The sequence below is a fragment of the Felis catus genome, chromosome C2, assembly GCF_018350175.1.
Source record: "Felis catus isolate Fca126 chromosome C2, F.catus_Fca126_mat1.0, whole genome shotgun sequence".
NCBI classification, from domain to species: Eukaryota; Metazoa; Chordata; class Mammalia; order Carnivora; family Felidae; genus Felis; species Felis catus.
Window position 1 is genome coordinate 78,463,577 of NC_058376.1, and position 22,319 is coordinate 78,485,895.

General features: G+C 40.5%; 1 protein-coding gene across 8 annotated transcripts in view; it reads right to left on the reverse strand.

The window, feature by feature from the left end:
• Positions 1 to 22,319, reverse strand: part of TPRG1 (tumor protein p63 regulated 1) — a 216,709-nt gene that overhangs the window by 15,583 nt on the left and 178,807 nt on the right. The window lies entirely within an intron of this gene.

Below are 22,319 nucleotides of genomic sequence, written 5' to 3' on the forward strand. Positions count from 1 at the left end.
TCTCATTTCTTCTAGAAATTAAATCCTGGGATCTAGAATGAAAACCCAGAGCTTAATTGTGGTGCCTGCATAAAGCTGTTACTTCCTGTATTAAGGAATTCCTTTGGGAATGCTATTGTGGCTTCTGTGTGTTTATCCAAGTAGAGATGTGTATAAACACAATCTCACACATATGCATATGCCACCCCTCTTCCCGGTTGGCTGATCTCTGAGATTCTTCTTCTAAAATGAAAGTACAAAAAGAACCTGGCACATTCTACTGCTCTGTTCTCAGATTTTTTATCATTATGTTTGAAAGCTGACACCCAACCTTTTTTGTACTTAATCCTTTACCCACAAAGAAAAAGTGGAAAAGAAACATATTGTATATACCTCTAAAGTTCTCTTTCTAACCTCTCACCTTCCCAGCTGTTATTCTGACATTTATCATCCCCCCAATATGTTCCTTCTGTTTCATTTCTTCTTTCTTTCTTTCTTTCTTTCTTTCTTTCTTTCTTTCTTTCTTTCTTTCTTTCCTTTCTTTCTTTCCTTTCTTTCTTCTCTTTCTCTCTCCCTCCCTCCTTTTCTCTTTCTTTTTCTTTCTTTCTTCCTTCCTTCCTTTCTTTTTCTTTCTCTTTCTTTCTCTTTCCTTCTTTCTTTCTCTCTCTCTCTCTGTCTCTCTCTCTCTCTCTTTCTTTCTTTCTTTCCCTCTCTCTTTTCCTGGCCTGGTAATAAACTCTAAACTCAATTACTATTCTATGCATGCTGGTTAATGGAGCATTCTGGCTTTAGTCCATTAAGACAACTTGCACAATGGAATCATTTACTGCTTCATATGTCAATTTATGTGCTGGGTGCAATTTTGCTTTTATCCAAAGGCGATGAAAATCTGCCAAGATAGCTTCTCTAAGAAGTACACTTTATATTATTTTACCTTAGGGAAGCCTCAAATGAAGTTTAACCATGAAATTCAAGAGGGACCCTATTTCTAAATAACCAGTCAATTTGAGCATGGCAATGACATTTCTCAGAGATGTAGCATACTTCTGAATATACAAGTTCAGCCAACTTTCTCTCCTGAGCTCCAATGGTGATACCTAAGAAGATAAATCTACAACTAAAAAGTCTCTCCAAAGGTAAAAAGGTATTCTCGGCAAAGATCTTAGTACCATAGGTTTATGAAAACCTACCATCTCCTCTTCTATCCAGTGTCATTAGGACAATCGTGGGGAACATAGGTGCCTTTATGACCAGGACTGCTTCATTAGTTACTTATGCTCACCATGCAAGATGTTGTGGGAGGTAACAGTGAAGTGAAAAATGCAAAAAAATAGGATGTCAGATAGTCTTGCATTAGAGTCTTGCTTCTGACACGTAATGCTGTGGCACTATGGACAAGCTCATTTCATTTTCTGAATCCATTTCACCACATGTTCTTTAACATGTCTCCATGTGACATCTCAGGACCTCGGTAACTGTGTAAATGACATAGATGGCTGTGGTCATGACACTACTAACATGCATTCAGTCAAGGACATACAGTATATAAAAGAAGCCTCTGGTTATGGCTTTTGTAGTTTAGAGGCATCAAATTAGCCCCCTGACCACACCTTCTGCTGCAAAGACTATAACAAGCATTGTCCCATCACTCCTAGGGAACTTTAGCACCTATTGTGATCCTTCGCAAACATGTAAAAGCACAAATCAGCCACCATATGATGGAATAACATTTTAATGTTTATAAACTATAGAACGTGAGAGCTAGAAGGGTTCATGGAACCTAAAGCCCAGTGCTGTCTTTCTGGAGATGAGAAAACTGGCACACAGAAGGAATAGGGTTTTCCCAAAGCATCGCTACACACAGAGATGAGCTGGTGAGAGCCTTGGTCTCCCAAGACTTCATTTAGGGGTCTTTTCACCATTCTGGACTCTCACTACAAAGTACATTCCAAGTTATGGTCCTGCTATTCCACAACAGTCTTACTTCCAATCGACACAGAGTTGAAAGAGTTGCCCTAAGAAGACCATCATCATCTGTGGGCAAAAAGCCCATCTAGAGATCTTAGCTAAAGGTCAGAAATGAAATCTCAGTCTCAAAAGGAACTGTAGATTTTTATATAAGCTTGATATTATCAATTATGAGATTGTAGGAAAATAAGGTAGCCCTGGAAGTGAAGAGGGAATTTACAAAAAAGTTAGGTCATCAGGGTAAGAAGACTGATCTTTCTCACTAAGCACTATGGTCAAGTTAATCAAAGTGGGGGTACAGTCCTAGGTAAATAATGCCAACACCAAATTATTAAGCAAAGGACAATTTGGTAGCTTTCTTCTCCAAATCATACTGAGTGGAAACCTTGGCTTTGGGCATTTCACAGCACCTTTCTGATCTTTGGGTAATACCCATTTCATGAGGAAAAAGAGGATAATGGATGAGCAAGTGTTTTGTATGCTGTAAGGCATAGTAGCAACTATCAAATGTTGAGTTCCTAGTGTGCATTATAATGCTTACTTGTCCTGATAGAAACTTTATATTTTTAAATTTTTTTAACTATGACAACAGTTTTTTCGACTTCTTTGGTAGAAATAAATGAAGCTAACAGGAAATAAGATAAAGAATATGACCAGGCTTAATCAGATCACCAAGTCAACAAACCACTGGAAGAACAGAATTACAAAGGGGAGGAAAAATACCATAAGTCCTGCATAGACAAAACAAGAAAAGCAAATACCTAGCACAGAGAAGGTGTTGGAATCTTCTACAGTTTTCTTCACCTATTGATCCCTCCTCCCCCGCCTGATTCTGAGTCTCAGAAAACTTTTGTGTTTGGCTTCCGCTTTATCATGTTTCGGTGTATATAATTTCCTATTTAAATCCATCAGAGAGACTTTCATTTAGCTTAAAACACCCCTACAGCTCTTTTTTCTTCAGACTGAATCAGTATAGCTCTGTAAAAGTTTTCTAATAGGTTAAGAACAATCTTTTAAATCACCTCACAGGTGATTCCCTGAAACAGTCCTAAGATGTTTATCTTCAATTCCAGTATTTAATCAACATATTCTCTGTGCAGTGTGTTGTCACAGGTAGAGAAATGAATAAGACTCAGTCTCTGAATTCTGGAAGCCCATGGGCTGATCATCTCTGGGCCTATTTTACTATCATCTCTTTCGCACACCTCAAACAGGTACAAATAGAAAACTGCAAGCCTCATTATAGAATTAGAAGTTTACCTATTACAATTTATTTTGTTCCCATTTTTCTCCTCTCAAGGAAACCAGTTTGTTCTGATCTCCATTCCCACAGTAATAGAAGCAAGAAGATCAATGTACCCTTCACTTCTGCTAAATCAAAAAACCTCCTAGAAAGTTCTAGAAGTAAAGGAGATTCTCCATAAGGACTCTTAAGAACTTGGTGGAAGAAGAGGGTTTATAACAGCTGGAGATTTTTAGGATCCTAGACTGTCTTGAGTTGGAAGGCCCTTTAAGAGATGTGGTTCCAATTCCTTCATTTTATAGATATATAAACCAAAGACCAGAATTTTCAAAGATCAGAGTTCTTCCCTTAGTCTTGTTAATTATGGGTTCTACTCAGTGACTCAGACTCAGAATTTGAGTCAAATATGGTTGTTGCCAGGGTGGAAACTTAAGCAATTACTACTTTAAACCATCATAGCAGCCAAACAGATTTGCCTTCTATGCCACAAAAATCAAAGGCATCTTGAAGAAATGAGGTTTATACAGAAGAAACTATCATCCAAGGACCAAAGGATCAATCATGAAAAATAAATGTTTGAGCAACACTAAAAAGAGGAGCTCCAAACTGAATGGAGGAAAAACTTTCTTCAATAACAAGTTTAGGAAGACAATACATTATTTTTGACAGGAAATACACCTCTCCTTGAAGTCATTTTCAGCTGAACCAGATAATTATGCCAACCAGTCACCAGTTTTGGTTAATTTGCTCATTCCACACATTCTACTTCCTTCAGAGAGAAGCCGTGCAACCTTCTGCATAGCACAACACAGCCACAGCACAACATAGGTATTCTTTCTCATGACTTCCCACTTGTCTCCCATCCTGGCCCTCAAAGATGCTGAGCTAAGGCTTTACACCACCTGATAGGAGACATGAATGAGGATGCAAGTCTCCAGAAGGAGAAATGGCAGCTTCCATTATTACCTCCACCAGCTGCCCCTCCTTTCTACTCATCTCAAATCTCAAAGTTCCACCACAGAATTAAAAACATAGCTCGAGGCACCAAACCGAGATTTATGAGGAAGCACAGACATTAACTCTTGCTCTAAACTCAGGGCGTGTGCTTGTAAGTATGGGTGAGCAAACAGAGGGAGGCCGCGTGGGGGAGGAGGGCAGGCCGCCAGAGGGAGAGAGCTGTTCAGAACAACACAATATATTTTCTTAATGTCTCCTTTCTCTCTACCTTACAGCCTGTATTGTTGAAAGGCGGGCCTTCTAGAACCATGAAATGTTAGTCCCTTGCTTATTTAATCTGGACAAAAGGGGGGGGGGGACTGAGTTGGCACCGTGGAGGGTATTCAATGCTCCTTTCTGCTTATTGAATGACCTCAGACGAAATATTTTCCATGACAAGAACCCAAAAGACGCTGGCACAGTGTCAGACAATAAGATTTGCAGAATGTGTTTACATTCTCTCTGTGTCCCCAGGCTGTTCTAACCCATAGGCAGGTGGTGCCTTTATCTGCTCTCTTTGCTCACCTGGCTCCCTCCCAGAAGTTTCCAGGGCCTTGGGCTCAGTGAGATTAACCATTTACTGGCATGAGTAACCAAGAAATTCTGTGGGTTTCATTACTTGAGGAAGAAGTAAGTGATAAAATAAAACAGAGCAGCATTGTCCCTAAAGAGAAAATTCTGGGGCAATGTGGTACAGTAGTAAAAACCTTGGATGACAGGTAGGAGGCCTGGGTCCAAAGGCTAAATCTACCACTAACTTGCTGGATAATTTGAACCATTTCTTCGCTCTGGGATCCAGAGGACCATATACAAAACCAGGTAGTTGAATTAGGTCATCTTTAATCTCCTTTTCTTCCCCCAATAAATTAATATCTATGCTGAAAAAAAAGAACCAAAATAATTTGTATTATACCAGTTGGACAAAAAGCCAAAGGATAAATGAGTGATGGAGAAATTCTCAAATGGCTGCTGAGACCCCATCTTTCTTCTCCTAGAAGATGAAAGGATTTTAAATTACTGTATAAAAGACCTAGAATTAAACCAAAAGCAGAACCCAGAGAAAGTAGGATGAATACTTATAAAAAGGACTACAGAAAAAGGCTATGGAATCTCCCAGGATGAAAGTCCTTAAAAGAAATGTTTATTTGGTTGGAAAACTTTTTTTTTTAATGTTTCTTTATTTTTGAGACAGACAGAGCGTGAGCAGGAAAGGGGCAGAGAGAGAAGAAGACACAGAATCTGAAGCAGCCTGCAGGTTCTGAGCTGTCAGCACAAAGCCCAGTGCAGGGCTCGAACTCACAAACTGTGAGATCATGACCTGAGCCGAAGCCAGATGCTTAACCAACTGAGCCACCCAGGAACCCCAATTTGCTTGGGAACATAAATGTGTTTGTCCGAGAGGTGGGCCATGTTCAGGGCCGAGTTGAAGAAGACTAAGGTCCAAACCAAAGGTACAACCTAAGATTCTGGGACTCACAGTGTGTGTGTGTGTGTGTGTGTGTGTGTGTGTGTGTGTGTGTGTGTGTAAATTAACATACAAAGATATTTTATTTTCTAGAACTTGTATGAATGGATTATTTGGATAGAAATCATTCTATTTTTTAACACTTATTTATTTTTGAGAGACAGTGCAGGCAGGGAAGGGGCAGAGAGAGAAGGGGACAGAGGATCTCAAGCAGGCTCTCTGCTACTCCATGATGACAGCAGAGAGCTGGATGCAGGTCTCGAACTTGTGAACTGCAAAACCATGACCCGAGCTGAAGCTGGACACACAGCCAACTGAGCCACCCAGGCACCTCTGGATAGAAATCATTCTAAAACTTACATACTTAATTTTTCAAACAAATTATATTAAAAATAATGAATTCCTTTATAGCTTAATAAAAGTCATCCCAGGGGCGCCTGGGTGGCTCACTCTGTTAAGCATCCAACTTCAGCTCAGGTCATGATCTCACAGTTCATCAGATCGAGCCCCATGTCCAGCTCTGTGCAGATAGCTCAGAGCCTGGAGCCTTCTTCAGATTCTGTGTCTCCCTCTCTCTCTCTCTCTGCCCGTCCCCTGCTTATGCATGTGCGCTCACTCTCTCGCTCTCTCAAAAATAAATAAACATTAAAAAAATAAAAGTCATCACAAACCAAATTTTAAGACCTAAAAGGGATATATTACTAATAATTTATATTTTATGTCCTTGATGCCCTAATTTTACTAAAATTAGGAATGAAGTCTAAAAAGTTACCTAGATTAACACTCAATCCTAATATTTTCCTATCCTATATGAAAGCCAACTGTTGTACATGAAGAGTGAGGCTATTTACCCAAGCTCTAAAAGACCCTTAACTGCCAAGTTTTTTAGTTTGTATACTGGCTGTCTCTTCCCTCATTGTCAGGCTGTCATTTTTTCTGCTATCAACATTCCTGACTCTAGCAGCTCGTCTTCTAATTTGCTGTTTCTAAACTTCTATTGACAGGGAACCCAGGATGCCTTACTTTGGGAGTCATGGACAAATAATTAAACAAAACAATGCTCTTTCCCCTGCCCTTTCCTGTAAGGGAAATTTATAGCAAAAGCTCTGGTGTCACAGATGACATTTAAGTGGACAGTTAATCCAATAAGGTTGATGGTGAATAACTTTTAGATGGGCATCTAAATGGCTCATGTTTGAGAAAGTCCATTTGGAGTTCCATTATCTGTTAGAAAGAAATAAATCAAATCCCAGAATCAATAATGACCATCACCTATCCACCAATGGAGAGGACATAAAATTTTGCCATCCTTAAGTTCATACTCTGCTAGGCTAGCACTGTCATATTCTGTACAAGGAGTCTTAAATTCTGATTTCTCCTTCAAACTGTTTAGAATATAACTCTCACAATACATAACAATCACTCTGAGTAGCAACATCATCAGCAAATCCCTGCTAGTATTTCTCAATAGAGTCTAGAGAAAATGCTCTAGATAAAATTGTAATGAGGACTCAGAGGCAGGAACAACCCCTTAGAGCTGAAGGTTGAACCAAAGAAGGCTTCATTCATTCAGAACACGTTTAGGAGGTCAGAGCGTGGACTGACATAGAGGACATTCAGTGACATAGCTGGTAGGGTCTGCCTATTCCTAGAAGTACTCAGAGTAAAGATGTGAAGCAGGACTGTGTGTATAGTGATGGAAGAGAAAGGCAGTGAGGACCTCTCTGGTCTAGCTTGTGTTCTTCCTCTTGTAAACAGCGAAGCAAATCAGGAGAAGTCTCAAGAAGGACAACAGTAAGCCTGTTCCTTTCCAGAAAATGGATGGAAAGAAACACACTAGAATATTAACATTGTTGCCACCACAGGATTATTTTCCTTCTTTTAAGCTTCTTACTTTCTGGAATGAGCATGTATTATTTTTACATGGAAATGAAGAACTACATATTTAAGATGTTGCCATCCATTACAACCAGAGCCCAGAATAATTAGTAGCAGCAGTAGGCTGAGACCTCTACATTTCAGTCCTTACACTAACTCACAAGTTTGGCTTATTATCTCTGTTTCACAGAGAGGTCTAAAGCCATCAAGTAGTAAGTGGTAGAACTAGGGTTCACATTCAGATCTCTCTGGTTCCACAGCCCCCCATAATTCCATGGAACCCTGTGGATGTACAGGGCAGAGACAAAAACAAACATTTACACCGACCAGCTGTGTGTTCCCCTTGTGAGCCTGAGTAAAGACAATCATTATAGAGCTTACATTTTTATTTGTAGTTTCTCCTCACCTGAAATAATCTACCTTCTACCTTTCACCACCATGCTGATTCAAAGAGTTCAGAAAACTAAAAGGGCTTCCTGTTACTTTTAAAATCCAGAAACACTTGCCCAGCCTGTCATTCAAGGCTTTTGCACTACAGCTCCAGCACTCATTTCCAAAACTCAAAGCCACAAGTCCTCAATGAGCCATCCAAACAATTCAACTAGCTGAGCTCACAGCATTTGTGATCATTTTCCCAAAATGAAATTATCCTGTATATTTGTCTCATATCATCAAATGAACTGTGAGCTGTCCAAGAATGGGGTCCATGCCTACATCATATATGTTCCTCCCATGAGATCTTACAGTAATGTTCATTTTTTGAAATAAGTAAACCCATAGTCTGTACTGTAAAAAGTATACATCAAACAGAAAATATTCCCTCCGACCAGATTGATCAGGCTGCTGCTTTTGTCTTTCATTAACCTACATTTCTGAATTGTACCACTTAAAACTGAGCCCTTAAATTGTTTTCTGTTTGTTTAAGGGAGGTGTACGTAAAATGGCATATTTCAGAGAAATGCCCAGGACAGAAGGGGCTGTACCTTTGGTGGCAGGGTGTCTACAATTGTGCCCTGAAAGCACCGTGTCGCAGAGGCTGGCAGGCCAGGTCCATACCGAGGCCCTTCCATGCCAAGAGGCTTCCATGTATAGAGAAGGGAGGGCAACTCTTGCAAAGCTACCAAGGAAAACGCCACATTATAAAGGAAGCAATTCTGAGGAAACTCCCTCTATTATAAATTGGGATATTTGGCAAATCGCCTTAGCCTCAGGTTTGTGTAAGTTTTGGTCTTCTCTCTTAAAAGGAAGTTACTTTTGAGCACCCCAAAAAAACAAGTTTCAACAGGCACAGAGTAGCTAAGTTAAAAAAAAAAAGGCTTCTAAGAAAAACATTTTTCTCTCAAGGGAGATCGAGAGTAGATTGTCTATAATAAATACACAGACAACTAGAGAGACCAGTTTCCACAGACTTGTGGCCCAGCTCTCAGGGGCCTTTGGGAAATAGCCGGGGCTGGCTTCCCAGAAAGGCAACAGGCACAGAGAGCTCTGACTGACAAAAGAAACTCGAATCTTCTCCCTAACACTTCCCCTTGATCCTGCTCCTCGAGGCGGCAAACATTTTGCTTTCTCCACTTTGGAAGAATTTGAAATGGAACAAATTTCAAGAGATTATGTGTGATATACTTATTTATTTTCCCCTTTATGCTTAAGGAAATATTTCATGGGGAAGTTTATTTGTGGTATTCCATATAGTAGGTTATGTAGGCAATAAACGAAAAATGTCCAGGGGCACCTGAGTGGCTCAGTCGGTTAAGCATATGACTTCAGGTCAGGTCATGTTCTCGTGGTTCGTGAGTTTGAGCCCCACATCGGGCTTTGTGCTGACAGCTCAGAGCCTGGAGCCTCCTTGGGATTCTGTGTCTCCCTCTCTCTCTCTGCCCCTCCCCCATTCATGCCGTCTCTCTCTCTCTCTCAAAAATAAACATTAAAAAAATTTTTAAATATATCAATCTCTAACTCCCATACACAGACATAGTCCACAATCAGCATCACTTTCTCTCTTGGTTACGGTCAACATGAGCCATTCAAACAGTTCAGCAAGAACTGTGTGTTCAGTGGTGCCCCCCTCCATCCCTGCCCAAAGTGATTATGCTCCATAACAGGTCACATTCAGACAACAAAAATGCCCATATGATTTATGAGGTACTTTGATAAAATAAACAAGTCATGGACTTTAGAGGATGCACCTGGGTTTGAATGTAGGGCCTTCATTTACTAGGTGCCTCAGGAAAAGCACATCGCCCCTCATAGTCTGTTTTCTCTTTTGCAATGAAGATACAGATACCTACTCAGCAGAACTATCATAGGGCTGGATGCAGTGTGCATGGCACCTCTCATCAGAGGCTTCGAGCACGCTTTTTGCAGAGCTCTGAAAAGTAAATCAGAAGACAAAAAAATTCCGAATTCTCTTGCACTCTTGCTAGTTCCTTTTGCATCCACCAAAAACTGCCAAATCATACACTTGGGGGTGGGGTGAGAAAGAGGGACAAAGAAGGAACATGGGATAACATAATAAGCTATGTACAAAGTTAATAATTCCAGACATTTCATGAAATAGAACTGATTTACCTACATTCCACCACGTATACTTGCTTTGGGATACAGGAGCTAGGGGTGTGTGTGTGTGTGTGTGTGTGTGTGTGTGTGTGTGTGTGTGCTTAATCTTCATGCTGCAGTTGTATTACTTTGCATACATATGAGCTTCGTGTTTTATGACTTTGTTTTCACTTAAGATTTACTTCTAGCACAGAGCTTTACTTTTCCACCCAGGCCCAGAGCAACAATACAGATAGAGACCTGGGATCCCCGCTCTTATTTTTCAATCCTGGCATCTAGTGCCTCAATGTGGCAGCTTTGCATACATGAGTGAGAACAACCAGCCCATATCTCTAAGTTCCACCCCAGATCGACTTCCTAAATGGTCACTTTCGGTCACCCTTCAGGCTTAAGTATATGTCCACTGGCAGCAGGGCATGCCCTGGGAAGGACAGGCCCTGGAAGCAAATGTAGGGCCATTTAGGCCAGGAATTCTAGGGTCTCAGGTACCCAGAGCATGGCCTCGAACAATGCTTGGCAAACTTCAATGTGTGCTTGAATCACTTGGGGACTCTGTTAAAACACAGATTCTGATTCAGTTGGTGGGGTGGTTTCTAAGGTTCTGGATTCTGTACTTGTAACAATCCCAGGTGATCTTGATGTCACTGGTCCCAGTAACAAGTAGCTCAGTGGGGAGGGGCACATGCTGTGGGTAGGCATATCCCCATGTTCCTGGGGGCTCCTTAGCCTGTGGGAATGGTCAGAGCTAGATAAGGATCAAAAGAGGGCTGTCTATGGTGTTGGACTAAGGCAGGAGTCATGATTCACTAGGGGAAGGCCTAGTGGTTTTTATTTGATTGCAAGGCAAGAATCTAAGAGAAGAGGGTTCTGTCAATGATCTATGGTTAAAGGCAAAATCCAAAGCCTGCAATTAAGATAGTTTTCCTATCATATAATGGAATTACAACATAAAAGTTCTCAAAAAATTATTTTTCATTAAGAAACAGACTAATGGGGTACCTGGGGAGGGTGGGGGGAGTGATCAGTTGGTTGAGTGTCAGACCCTTGATTTCAGCTCAGACCATAGGGTCATGGAATCCCAGGGTCATGGGATCAAGCCCTGAGTCCGGCTCCACACTGAGTATGAAGTCTGCTTAAGATTCTCTCTCCGTTTGCTCTCTCTCCTGCTCACGAGAGAGAGACAGAGACAGAGACAGAGGGAAACAACAACAACAGACACCTAGTTGCTTCAGCCATTCCTCATTTGACCATCTGACAAAGTAAAAATTCCCTGACCAGCCAGGTCACCCTCTCCTGAATATGTTCCAGTTTTTCAATGTCGTAATTGAAGTATGTAGCCAAGAAAGGAAGACAATACACCAATAGTGACCCAGTCACTGTGGAATATACCATGACAACCCCTTCCTTCCTTCCAGAAGCTGTACATCAGTGAATTTAGCCAACAACAACATTAGCTGTGCGGGTAACTTACCACACTGCTGACTCACCTGGAGTTCACCATCAAATACAGTTTCTACTTTCTAAGTCTTTTTCACACCTGCTGCTGCTAAAATACATTGTGAACAGTTGATTTTTTAAACTGACTTTGGAGAAAGTAGACATGGAAAATACAGCTCATAGTTAATTTCCACCTTTGGCACCTGATCTTTCATAAGGAAGCTTTTGATCAGAAACTAAAAGGCAGAACAAACAAATCCTCCCGATGACTTATTTAGGCTAAATGCTTAAGGCAAAAGCAAAAGGAATTTAATGTGTTATATCCTGGTAGGACAGGCATTAAATCACCAGCTCATCATAAAGTGTATTTCCATTTTAGAATTAGAATTCCTATTTTAGAATTAAGGGAGGTAGAGCCCAAATAGATAATAAAGAAATTGATGGACAGATGGATGGAGAGAGAGAGAGAGAGAGAGAGAGAGAGAGAGAGAGAGAGAGATAGCCTACCTTGGCCAAAGCTTAAGAAATGGCTTAAGTGTTTAAAATATGAAGAAAAAAAATTGTTTAAAAATGAAACCGAATAAATCATCTTTCCACAACATAATTAGGAAGTGATAGGACATTTCAATATCTGGCAAAGTTAATTCTTTTTGCATTATAAGCATTATCCAAATGGCTGTAAGAGCCACAAAGACAAAATCTGAACATGGTCTTTAATTAATCTTGCATCATGCATCATACTACAGCAGCATGCACCCTTGGGAAATTCTGATCTTTGAAATTAAAATTTGAATGCACAAACAATTCCCCAAAGATGCTTTTGAGTATGACAGCCTTCTTCTACCATATCCCCACATATTTCTTCAGAGAGCTGAGAAGAAACGAGTCTCAGAATACCAAAGCAGCTTCTTCATAATAATTTAAAGGTCAAAGAGAGCAGACTTTTTTTTTTTTTTTTTTTTTTTTTTTGCAATTTGAGTGATGCCCCGTAGAGTTTATTACCCTTATTGAATATAAACAAAAAGGAATTCTGGTTTAAAGCCACAGAGACAATATCATTCTAAAGATGTAAAGTATTGAAATTTACCTTAGCGCAATGTTATTCATTCAATAAACGTGTACTCAGTGAAACTATGCTCAAAACACTGCCCCAGGCAGCATTCATCGATGATAAACAAGGAGATTCCTTTGCATGCATGTTGCTCAAAGTCTACTAGAAAGGACATAATTGTCCTAAGAAAGGAGAAAACCATGAAAAGAGAAGCTATCATTACAGACAGGAAGTTTTCACAACTGACTTGAGGATCAGTGAATCCTGAAAGAGGTGGCAATAAGAACATGCAAAGATAATAAGAAGTGAATATTCAAAGACCCGGAGAATGGGGCACCTGGGTGGCTCAGCTGGTTGAGCATCTGACTTTGGCTCAGGTCATGATCTCACAGTTCATGAGTGGCAGCCCCACATCAAGCTCTGTGCTGACAGCTCGTCAGTTCTAGCCCCAAGGACGCAGAGGAAGGATGTTCCAAATAGAAGGACATAATGCAAAGGCATGAAATGTGGGGAAGTATTGGAGTTTTTCTACTTCTTACCCTAGGCCAGGTAACTACTGAGTGTTGTCTCTGAGCTTAAAGTCTTTAACCAGGGGGCGCCTGGGTGGCGCGGTCGGTTAAGCGTCCGACTTCAGCCAGGTCACGATCTCGCGGTCCGTGAGTTCGAGCCCCGCGTCGGGCTCTGGGCTGATGGCTCAGAGCCTGGAGCCTGTTTCTGATTCTGTGTCTCCCTCTCTCTGCCCCTCCCCCGTTCATGCTCTGTCTCTCTCTGTCCCAAAAATAAATAAATGTTGAAGAAAAAAAAATTAAAAAAAAAAAAAAGTCTTTAACCAGTTCCTTCCTGCTCTAGAATGAGGGAGAAATTTTCTCACCACCACCTGTGTATGTGTTGAGCAATTAGGGATATAGTAGAGAAGCATATAGTTTGCACACACTAGGCTCTCTCTGGTTAAGTCTTGGTATGGTACAATAAGAAACCTAGCTGCTATTTATCAATCAGACCCTTTATACTCCTCATCTGCACATCTTACGGCCATCTTACAGAACAGATATTATTGTCTGTATTTCTGAAAAAAATTGTAACTCAGACTATTCAAAAAGCCTACCTAAAAGTAGTGAGATATTCTCTTTGGCTTGTTTGACCTCAAGCCCTATGTACTCCCTCCTACGGTACACAGGCCACTCTCCGTCTCTCCGAAGAGGAAGGAAGTGGCTGGTAGTATGTTTTTTCCAGCCAGACTCTTCACAAAAATCTTGCAGGATACAGAGCATCTCAGCAATGTTAGTTTATCATTCCACTCTGCCTTTGCTCATTCTCCTACACCTAAGAAGCCAAGTGGGCCCAAACACAAATTTTACAATATTATATCATGACATTATACTTTCAATCCGGCTGTTACATAATTTAGAATCGGTTCCAAGAAATAGCTTTTTTCTTTTCCTTTACTTTTTCTCTTTCTTCCCACCTCTAGGATCTTACATATCACTGGAGAGGTAACACAGTGTCTGAACACTGGATCCCAAATCTTCACTTTTATCATTCTCCGTAAACTTAAACTCCAGTCTTCAAAAATCACTAATCAGTCCCCCATGGACAGAACCATCTGGTGGGAAAGGTAAACTTATAAGGAGACATTCACATTGTTTTATACACCCAGTTATCTCTTATTCTGAGAACTTTATATAGTATTCCTAGAAACTGTAAAAGCATGTACAGAGACTGTTGAATGTTCCAAGGTAATTTAAACCTACTGTACTCGAGAAGTTAACCAAGGGGTTGGACAGATAGACTGGAGTTAATAGAAGACAGTGAAAACTCAGCAGAGGAGTTCATCTTTATCCTGTAAGACATTATCCTGTAAGCAACTGCAGGCTGAGGAAAGCTTTAAAAAATATATTTATTTATTTTGAGAGAGAGAGAGGACACAAGCGGGATAGGGCCAGATGGGGAGAGAGAGAAAATCCCAAGCAGGCTCTGTGCTATCAGTGCAGAACTTGACGTGGGGCTCAAACTCATGAACCATGAGATCATGACCTGAGCCAAAATCAAAACTCAAATGTTCAACTGATTGAGCCACCCGGATGCCCCAAGAAAGCTTCTAATAGGAGGAGAGATAGGAACTTGACCATGACTTTGATTTATAAAGATTAAATGGTCAGAACTTGAGGGGTAGAATGACTTTGGGGGGTATAATGTAAAGGAGACCAGTTAGGAGCCTCAATGTGGAGAAATCATGAGACCTGGAGCAGGGCAGTGCCAAGGAGAATACAGAGGAGAATGAGGTAGAATTCAAGGTTAAAGATAACAGAATCTGGAGGTCCGGTTGAAAATATCCTTGAAAAACTGTTCAGTGTACCCTTTTCACAACCATTCTACGACCCTGAGGTTTGCATCCCGAGTAAGTGAGCAGACAGCGATGCCCTTGCCCAGAGCAGTCATTACAGGTATGAAAGGGAGAGAGGTTCACTCCTAGGCCAGCTGAATTTGAAGAGTCTGTGGTGTAGCAATGCCATTCTTGACGTTTCTTTGCTCCCTTTCCTGCCACATCTTTCCCCACTTTCCAGAAACTCTGCCAAACCCTCTCCAGGGGTGAAAGAGCTCTTTACTTATCCACACCCCTGATCAGGAAGCCCGCGGAGTTAAGTGCGGCAGGAAAGAAGAAAGTGGCTGCCCCTCCTCCCCCGCAGGCATGTTGCCACCACAGCCCTTCCCAGTTTGGGAAGGTGGAGGTGCAAGGTGAGGTCCTCCCGTCCAAACAGACCAGGCCTCCAACTCTTTGGAAATTGGGAGCTAAGCTAAGGTCACTGTCAGAGGAACCCCCACATCACCTCATTTATAACCCGGGGAATAACAAAACAGATACGGGTGGCATGGAATCTCTCCTCACAATCTGGCTTCAAGTCGCCAACTTTAAAGAAAAGAAATTCCTAATGAATGAAATAAACCAATTAGAGAGCTGCCTAAACCAAGCCAAAGCTCTGAAATGGAGGCTGCAGGTTCTTATTAGGCACAGTGATCTGAACAAGGGCCAATACAAGTGAGACACGGGGCCCGAGATCCCTGAATTCTGGCCCGTCTGGAAGGCAGCCGAATACTCCACACAGTACAGGTTGCTCTCATCTGTTTCCTCACAGTTAAGGATGTCTTTACAAACGATGCTCCCTGATTTCCCTTCCATGATAATCTGGCCAGGTTTCTTTGCTCATTGCCATGTGGCATTTAGCTGCCATGTCTGGCAAGAGCCCATTACCAAAGGACGTGTGAGAAAGAATGAAGACTTAGGATAATTCACCACCCTAAAGCTGTCGCTTGGCTGTTTTTGCAAAAGAGTATGTTTAATTCCATATAGAATTTAGGGTTACCACTTAAATTCTTTTCCTAGCCTGTAACTATTATAAGTTTGAAGAGGAGGGAAGGAGAGATACAGGTGGTGGTAGACATACATTAACTGATCACCAATCACATGCCAAGATCCTTACATTATGTTATTTTTAATCCTTCCACGACCCTGTGAGTTGTGTATTGTTATGATTGTCATTATTCTTATCTCATAGAAACTGAGAAACAGGGAGGTGAATCTTCCTTCATAGAAGGGAAATTGAGAAACAAGGAGGTGAAGGAGGTTTTCCAAGATTACCCAGGTAGCAAGTCAAGGAAACCTACTAGTTCCAAAGTGTGGCACTGTTGCCAACCTAATTTAATTGCTATTTTTACATAAAATTTAATGGGGAGAAAAAAACAGGTTTCAAGTATGGATAAGCAAAAAAAAAAAAAAAAAAGAAAAAGAAAAAAATTAGGAAAATTACATTTAATCTCACCACCCAGAGATAATCACTCTTAATATTCTGTTGTAAATCCTGCAACTGCGAACGTTTTAACTCCCTTTCTGGAGCTCCTACACCGATGCTGCAAAAGCTTTCAAACAAATTACAACTTCTTGTCATCTTCAGGATCATCAAGAAAAAACAGGAAAAATATTTTCAAGTTTTTAAAAAGTTGAGTGGGAGAAGTAGTCATCAAGTCCTACTCCATGCTTGAATGCCGCTGGTGTCCGGAGAATTAGAAGGCATCTGTATTGTTAGTACCTGTCCCCTAGAAGCTCACCTAAAATGGCAGCCATGGATAAGCACAGGTCTGGCCAGAGCTCTGGGAGATCGCTGAAACAGCAGCCAGAGGGGTCCACTGTATTTCCCATAAGCTTGTTATGTGACCATGGACAAAAAACAATGCCCCCAGCTTCAGTCTGTCCATTTCCCAAGGGTGTTTATCACTCTTACTCTCCTTAATTATCAGGATTGTTGTCAGGAGTTAATGACATAAATATTTATGAAAGCACTTTGAAATAAACAAAGCACTATGCAAATGAAAGTTAATTGCCAAAATGTCTAATAATTAAGGACCCAACTTCTGAAATAAAGATTTCGCCAAGGGGTAAAGGAAATCATGATACTATCCCTTTATAACCCTAAACCGTAAATTAGTGGCAAAACCATAATCAAAATGCTACCATAAGAAAAATCATACATTTTCAAAGGCGTAGAATACAAACAGTAATAATGATGACGATGATGATGATAATGATGGCTAATAATTATTCCCTTTGACATTCTATTTTCAACATTTTGTAAGTGATTTGCATGGCTTTCTCATTTCATGCTCAGAATAACCCAACATGGAGACATATTATCTCTGTTTCACAGATAAGGTAGCTCCATTAAAATTTACAAAGTGTTTTTACATATAAACCGATAACCTCGTTTGATTCATATATCCTTATTAGTTTCTATTTTGTTAGATGATGAAATTATGACCCAGAAAGTCAATTTGCCAAGTTCACAAAATTTGCAGAGGTCAGATTTGGTCTAGAACTTGGTCTGCCTAGGTTTGTTTTTGTTTTTGTTTTTGTTTTTAACTAAACTGCCACTGTCTCTGTATTCAGGCACGCAGTCACAGAAAGCTTCCCCATTCAGTTAGCTCTTAAATAACCCAAAGTCAGTACCTATGATCCCTATTTTGAGAGGGAATTTACTTTAATTTTGGCCTATGTAACTTAAAAGATATCTGCAGAGGTTCTCCAGAATGGCCTCATCCCAAGCCTCTTCTTTATGTACAACAGTTTACCATCAAACAGAGCCAAGCCTCTCTGCCCTGGAACCATTCAGAGATTTCTCCTTAACAAAATCTTGTTCCTTCCAAAGAGATCCAATGGCTCTCTGATAAACGCTCCCCCTGAATTTCTGATTTTGTTGATGACAAACAATATCCATTTTACTGATCCCTAACAGGGCTGAAGACAGCTTTCGGTGTTAGGGTACACCATGGAAGAAACTTTCATCTTGAACACTTCTCTTTACTTCATCAGCTCTATTAATTCATCATCACGAAGACTTGCACTTCAAATATGGATGAATTTAGAGCAAAGGAAAGTATACACAGTATGCATGAGAGGGGCAGTGGTTGGATGTTTTAAAGCAATTCAAGAGGAAGAAACCATGTGAATTCATTCACTGGCAGTAGAATGAAGGGACACATATGGCAAACACTGATATGTCTGATTTGATGAGGTTCTGAATTATATAAAGCACATCTAGAAATAGACAGGCTAGAAAAGTAGGTTGGGACCTTATTGCAAAAGTCTTATAAGCCAAGATATGAAGCTGTTTGTTACTTCTTCTCATACTCTGCCAGTGGAATATTCCTACTACCACTGTAGGGCCAAGACCACTTGCTTTAAAGACCAAATTCATTTGCAAATTCTTGCTTTATCCATACCATGATATAACTATGTTTCCTACTGTATTTCATTTATATGGATCGACTTTAATAAAAAATATTTTAAAATCCAAGCCACTTAACACTGGACACAGTTTAGACTTTAGGTAGATAAGGCTGTGGCCTCTCAAAGGTCCTAGCACAACTCCATTACTTGAGATTTTCTGGATACCAGTTTGTGAAGCATAAGGAGATAAGGGGGCATCACTAGTGGAATTTTGAGCACAGAGATGAATTGATCAAAGTGATACTTTAAGAAGATAATCCCATAGTGTTAAATTGGATGAATGTGAGGACTGGTGGACACTGGAGGCAGGAAGATCTAATAACCTCATAGTACTCAATATTTATTTAGTGCTGTATCAGACACTTAAGATAAATAGTCTCAACTAATCTTCATAATCCTATGAAGTGCAAACTATCATCATCTCCATTTTACAGATAAAGAAACCAAAGGAAAGAGAATGTAAGAGACATTCTGAAGAGAATATAGTCAGCAAGTGCCTGAACCTCAACTAAACCAGCACAAGTCTGGAGAGTCCAGGCTCTTAACCACCCCATTAAAGTGCACTCGAAACCACCCTAATCATCGAAATGAGAGGTAATAAAGACCCAAAGTAACATCATGACAGTAGAAATGGAAGGGGTTAGGTTTGAGAACTGTGGCAAAGATAGACTTGACAGAATTTGACAACCTGGTTAGATTTGGAGGAAAATAAGAAAGAGTCAGAGATGACTGATTTGTGAAACCTGGATAATTGGGACGATAATGAGGCCATCTTCATAAATAAAGGCCTACAGAAGAGAAGCGGGTTTGTTGGGGAAGCATGAGATAGGGGGAAGATGATGTGTTGAGTTTGAGATGCCTGTGGGGCATACAGGTGGAGACAGCCAAGGGGAAGAAATGCAGGTGTGGAGTGCTTCCCACCACTGGGCCCCCAGACTTGCTAAAGTTTCAATCAGCTATTTTCAGCCTATTTTCAGTCTTAAACTCCCCCTGAACATTAGTGAGTGACACAGGAGAGACTTTTCCATAGATGCTTGGAATCGGAAAAGAAAAAAAAAAAACCTACTCACACACAGATACAAGCACCCATAAACTCAGCCACCTCATAATAAGCTGGACATTTTTGCAAGACCATCTGAAGCTGGTCATTTTCCAAATTCAAAATATTAGGTGCCCAATCAGTGGCTTGAGGATACATGTAGCAACAGCTGAGTAATTCCTTTCTTCCCTGCAGCAAGCTGCCCTTGCAGAAGGTGAATTGCCTCCTATATGAACATGAAGCCTCTTTAAGAGTTTTCAAAGTGCAATTTGGCTCCAAATGATTTCCTGTGCCTAGGGTTAGACCTAAGAGGGCCCCCAACCAGGCTGAGGTGGGAAGAGAAAAACAATGAAGGGGACATTGGAGAAGTCCAAGGTTGGCACAGGAAACAAGAGATGGAATACAGAAGACACAGGGTCCTTTAAAAAGCTGACTCTGTGGGTACCTGGCTGGCTCAGTCAGAAGAGCATAGGACTCTTGGTCTTGGGGTTAGGAGTTGAAGCCCCACATGGAGTGTAGAGATTACTAAAAATAAATAAACTTAAAAAAAAGTTGATTCTGTGTTTCAGTTACTAGGGACTTAGGAGCATGGGACTGATTGGGCTTGCCCTTTATAAAATTAAGTGCATCACCCCAAAAGTAAACAGTGAGTAGTATAAAACTTTTTATACTGGTGCTATATGCTATATGAGCCATTCCTTTCCTCCTGCAATATATATTGACCTCTGGAGCTTGCTCTTACTTCGCACTGCAATCTCACTATAGATTCCGGAAAGAACTAAACAGAATATATAAACTTTGCTGTATCAGTTTTTCACAAATAGCAGCATCTGCTGGTTACAGACAATATATTATTCATTAACAAAAAAAAAAAAAGTGAAGCAGCTACCTTATTGGTCCAAATTCAAAAAATTTTGAGAATTTTATTTTTTTGGCTAAACTTTGTGTACACACACATATACATTCTCTCTTCTCTTGCTGTTTTTGATATAAACTTTCTATTAAAAATAAAAACGCTCATTTCCATGATTATAGCACTGGGTGATAAAGTCCTACCATCGTGGACTTAGTCCTCTAAATCTTTTCCCACACTGTCACCTAAGAGATTTCTTCCTTTAAAAATTTATCTTACCAGGGCACCTGGGTGGCTCAGTCAGTTAAGCATCGGACTTCAGCTCAGGTCATGATCTGGGGGTTTGTGAGTTGGAGCCCGGCATCAGGCTCTCTGCTATTAGTATAGAACCTGCTTCAAATCCTCTGTCTCCCTCTCTCTCTCTGCCTCTTGTCCATGTGTGTGCTTTCTCTTTATCTCAAAAATAAATAAACATTTAAGAAGGAAGGAAGGAAGGAAGGAAGGAAGGAAGGAAGGAAGGAAGGAAGGAAGGAAGGAAGGAGATAAAGTTATCATACCTTGAATTGGGGGGAAAACATACAAAGATGAATGCATTTGAGTTATGCTTCAAGAGCTATATTTTTATTGAAAATTGTAAATAGTCATTAAATATTTGAATACACAATAGCTATTAAGTATTTAAATAGTCATTACAAAAGCCCAGTGAGTTTTCTGGGCAACATTAACTTAGCATCCTCAAACATACTAACATCTGTACCAACAGATATTGTGATGTCCATAGCACTTAGAACAGTAAAGCAACACCAGGACTTCTGAATACTTCTTCTCTGGAATATCAGTGGCCAGAGCAAATTGCTCAGATATTACAGTCACTTTCCTGAAAAAAAAAATCACAATGCCCTTTGAACTGCTTGGGGCTGTCGCGTATTTCTTGTGTCTTTTCTCCTCTAATCCATCGGCTTCTACTTCCTCTCTCATTTGTGCTCATATCCAACGTCTACCATCACCACATTTTCAGATTACAACCTAAAACAAGCTTTTTAATAGCTCTCAGTGACGTTTATAATCTTGCTCCTTCTAGAGAATCATAAGTGTACAGTAGTATTTACAGGGGAATTATACAAATTGCTTCCATTTGAATTCTAGAAAAGATGCAGACAAATTAAATATTACCAATAAACAGTAAACAACTGACCCTCTGACAGAGTTCTGAGCTAGAGCATTCAATGACATGTGGATTCCTTTATCAGGGATTCAACGAGCCCTGACTATGAAGACAGTCTGTGGTAGCAGCTCATCAGGAAAGTTAAGGCCCAGGGTAACCAGCACGTGTTTACAATGGAATTGTGGAACTGTTAGGACATGCAGTTGTACAAATAATGCTATTGGAGTCAGAAAAGATGGCAGTTAATAGGAGTTGGAGCTGAGCCTTGTTTTGTGGAAACGAAGATTCTCAGACCAAATTAAAGTCCATAGTCACATCTGCACACAGATAGAGACTATATGTGCAGCATGTTTTGAAGGCCACAGAAAAAGCATGAGACACAGTCACTCTCTCAAATGCACTACGTTCAAACTGGAAAGAGAAAACAGTTGAGAGTAAGTAGAGCTAAACCCTGGGCTATGTAGCAGGTACTTTTGCCTGCTCTTTGCATCAAATTCTGTCGAAGTAGCTAACCATCTACAACCTTCTTTTCCTTTGCCATTCTCATACAGAAATGAAAAAAGCTAAAATACTTGATTTCTCTACTTAGGGTAGGGACACCGTTCCAGACAGTGAGATATAGGAAGATTCTCTCTCTGAAATGAAAAGGCAATGCCTCACCAGAAAAACAAAAAAACAAAAAAACAAAAAGCTCCTTGCCTTGTCCTTCTTCCCTTTCTCTCCCTTTCCACCTGTTTGATGTGTAGAACTGAGGTCAAAAGATACAGCACTGTCTTGTAACCATGAGGTGACAGCACGAATACTGCGGTCTCCAAGGGAAGGACAGCAGAATGGGAGGCTGAATTCCTGATGGCCTTGGTGAGCCATCACTGGATGCCAGCTCTGAACTTTTTCATAAGCAAGTGTTTAA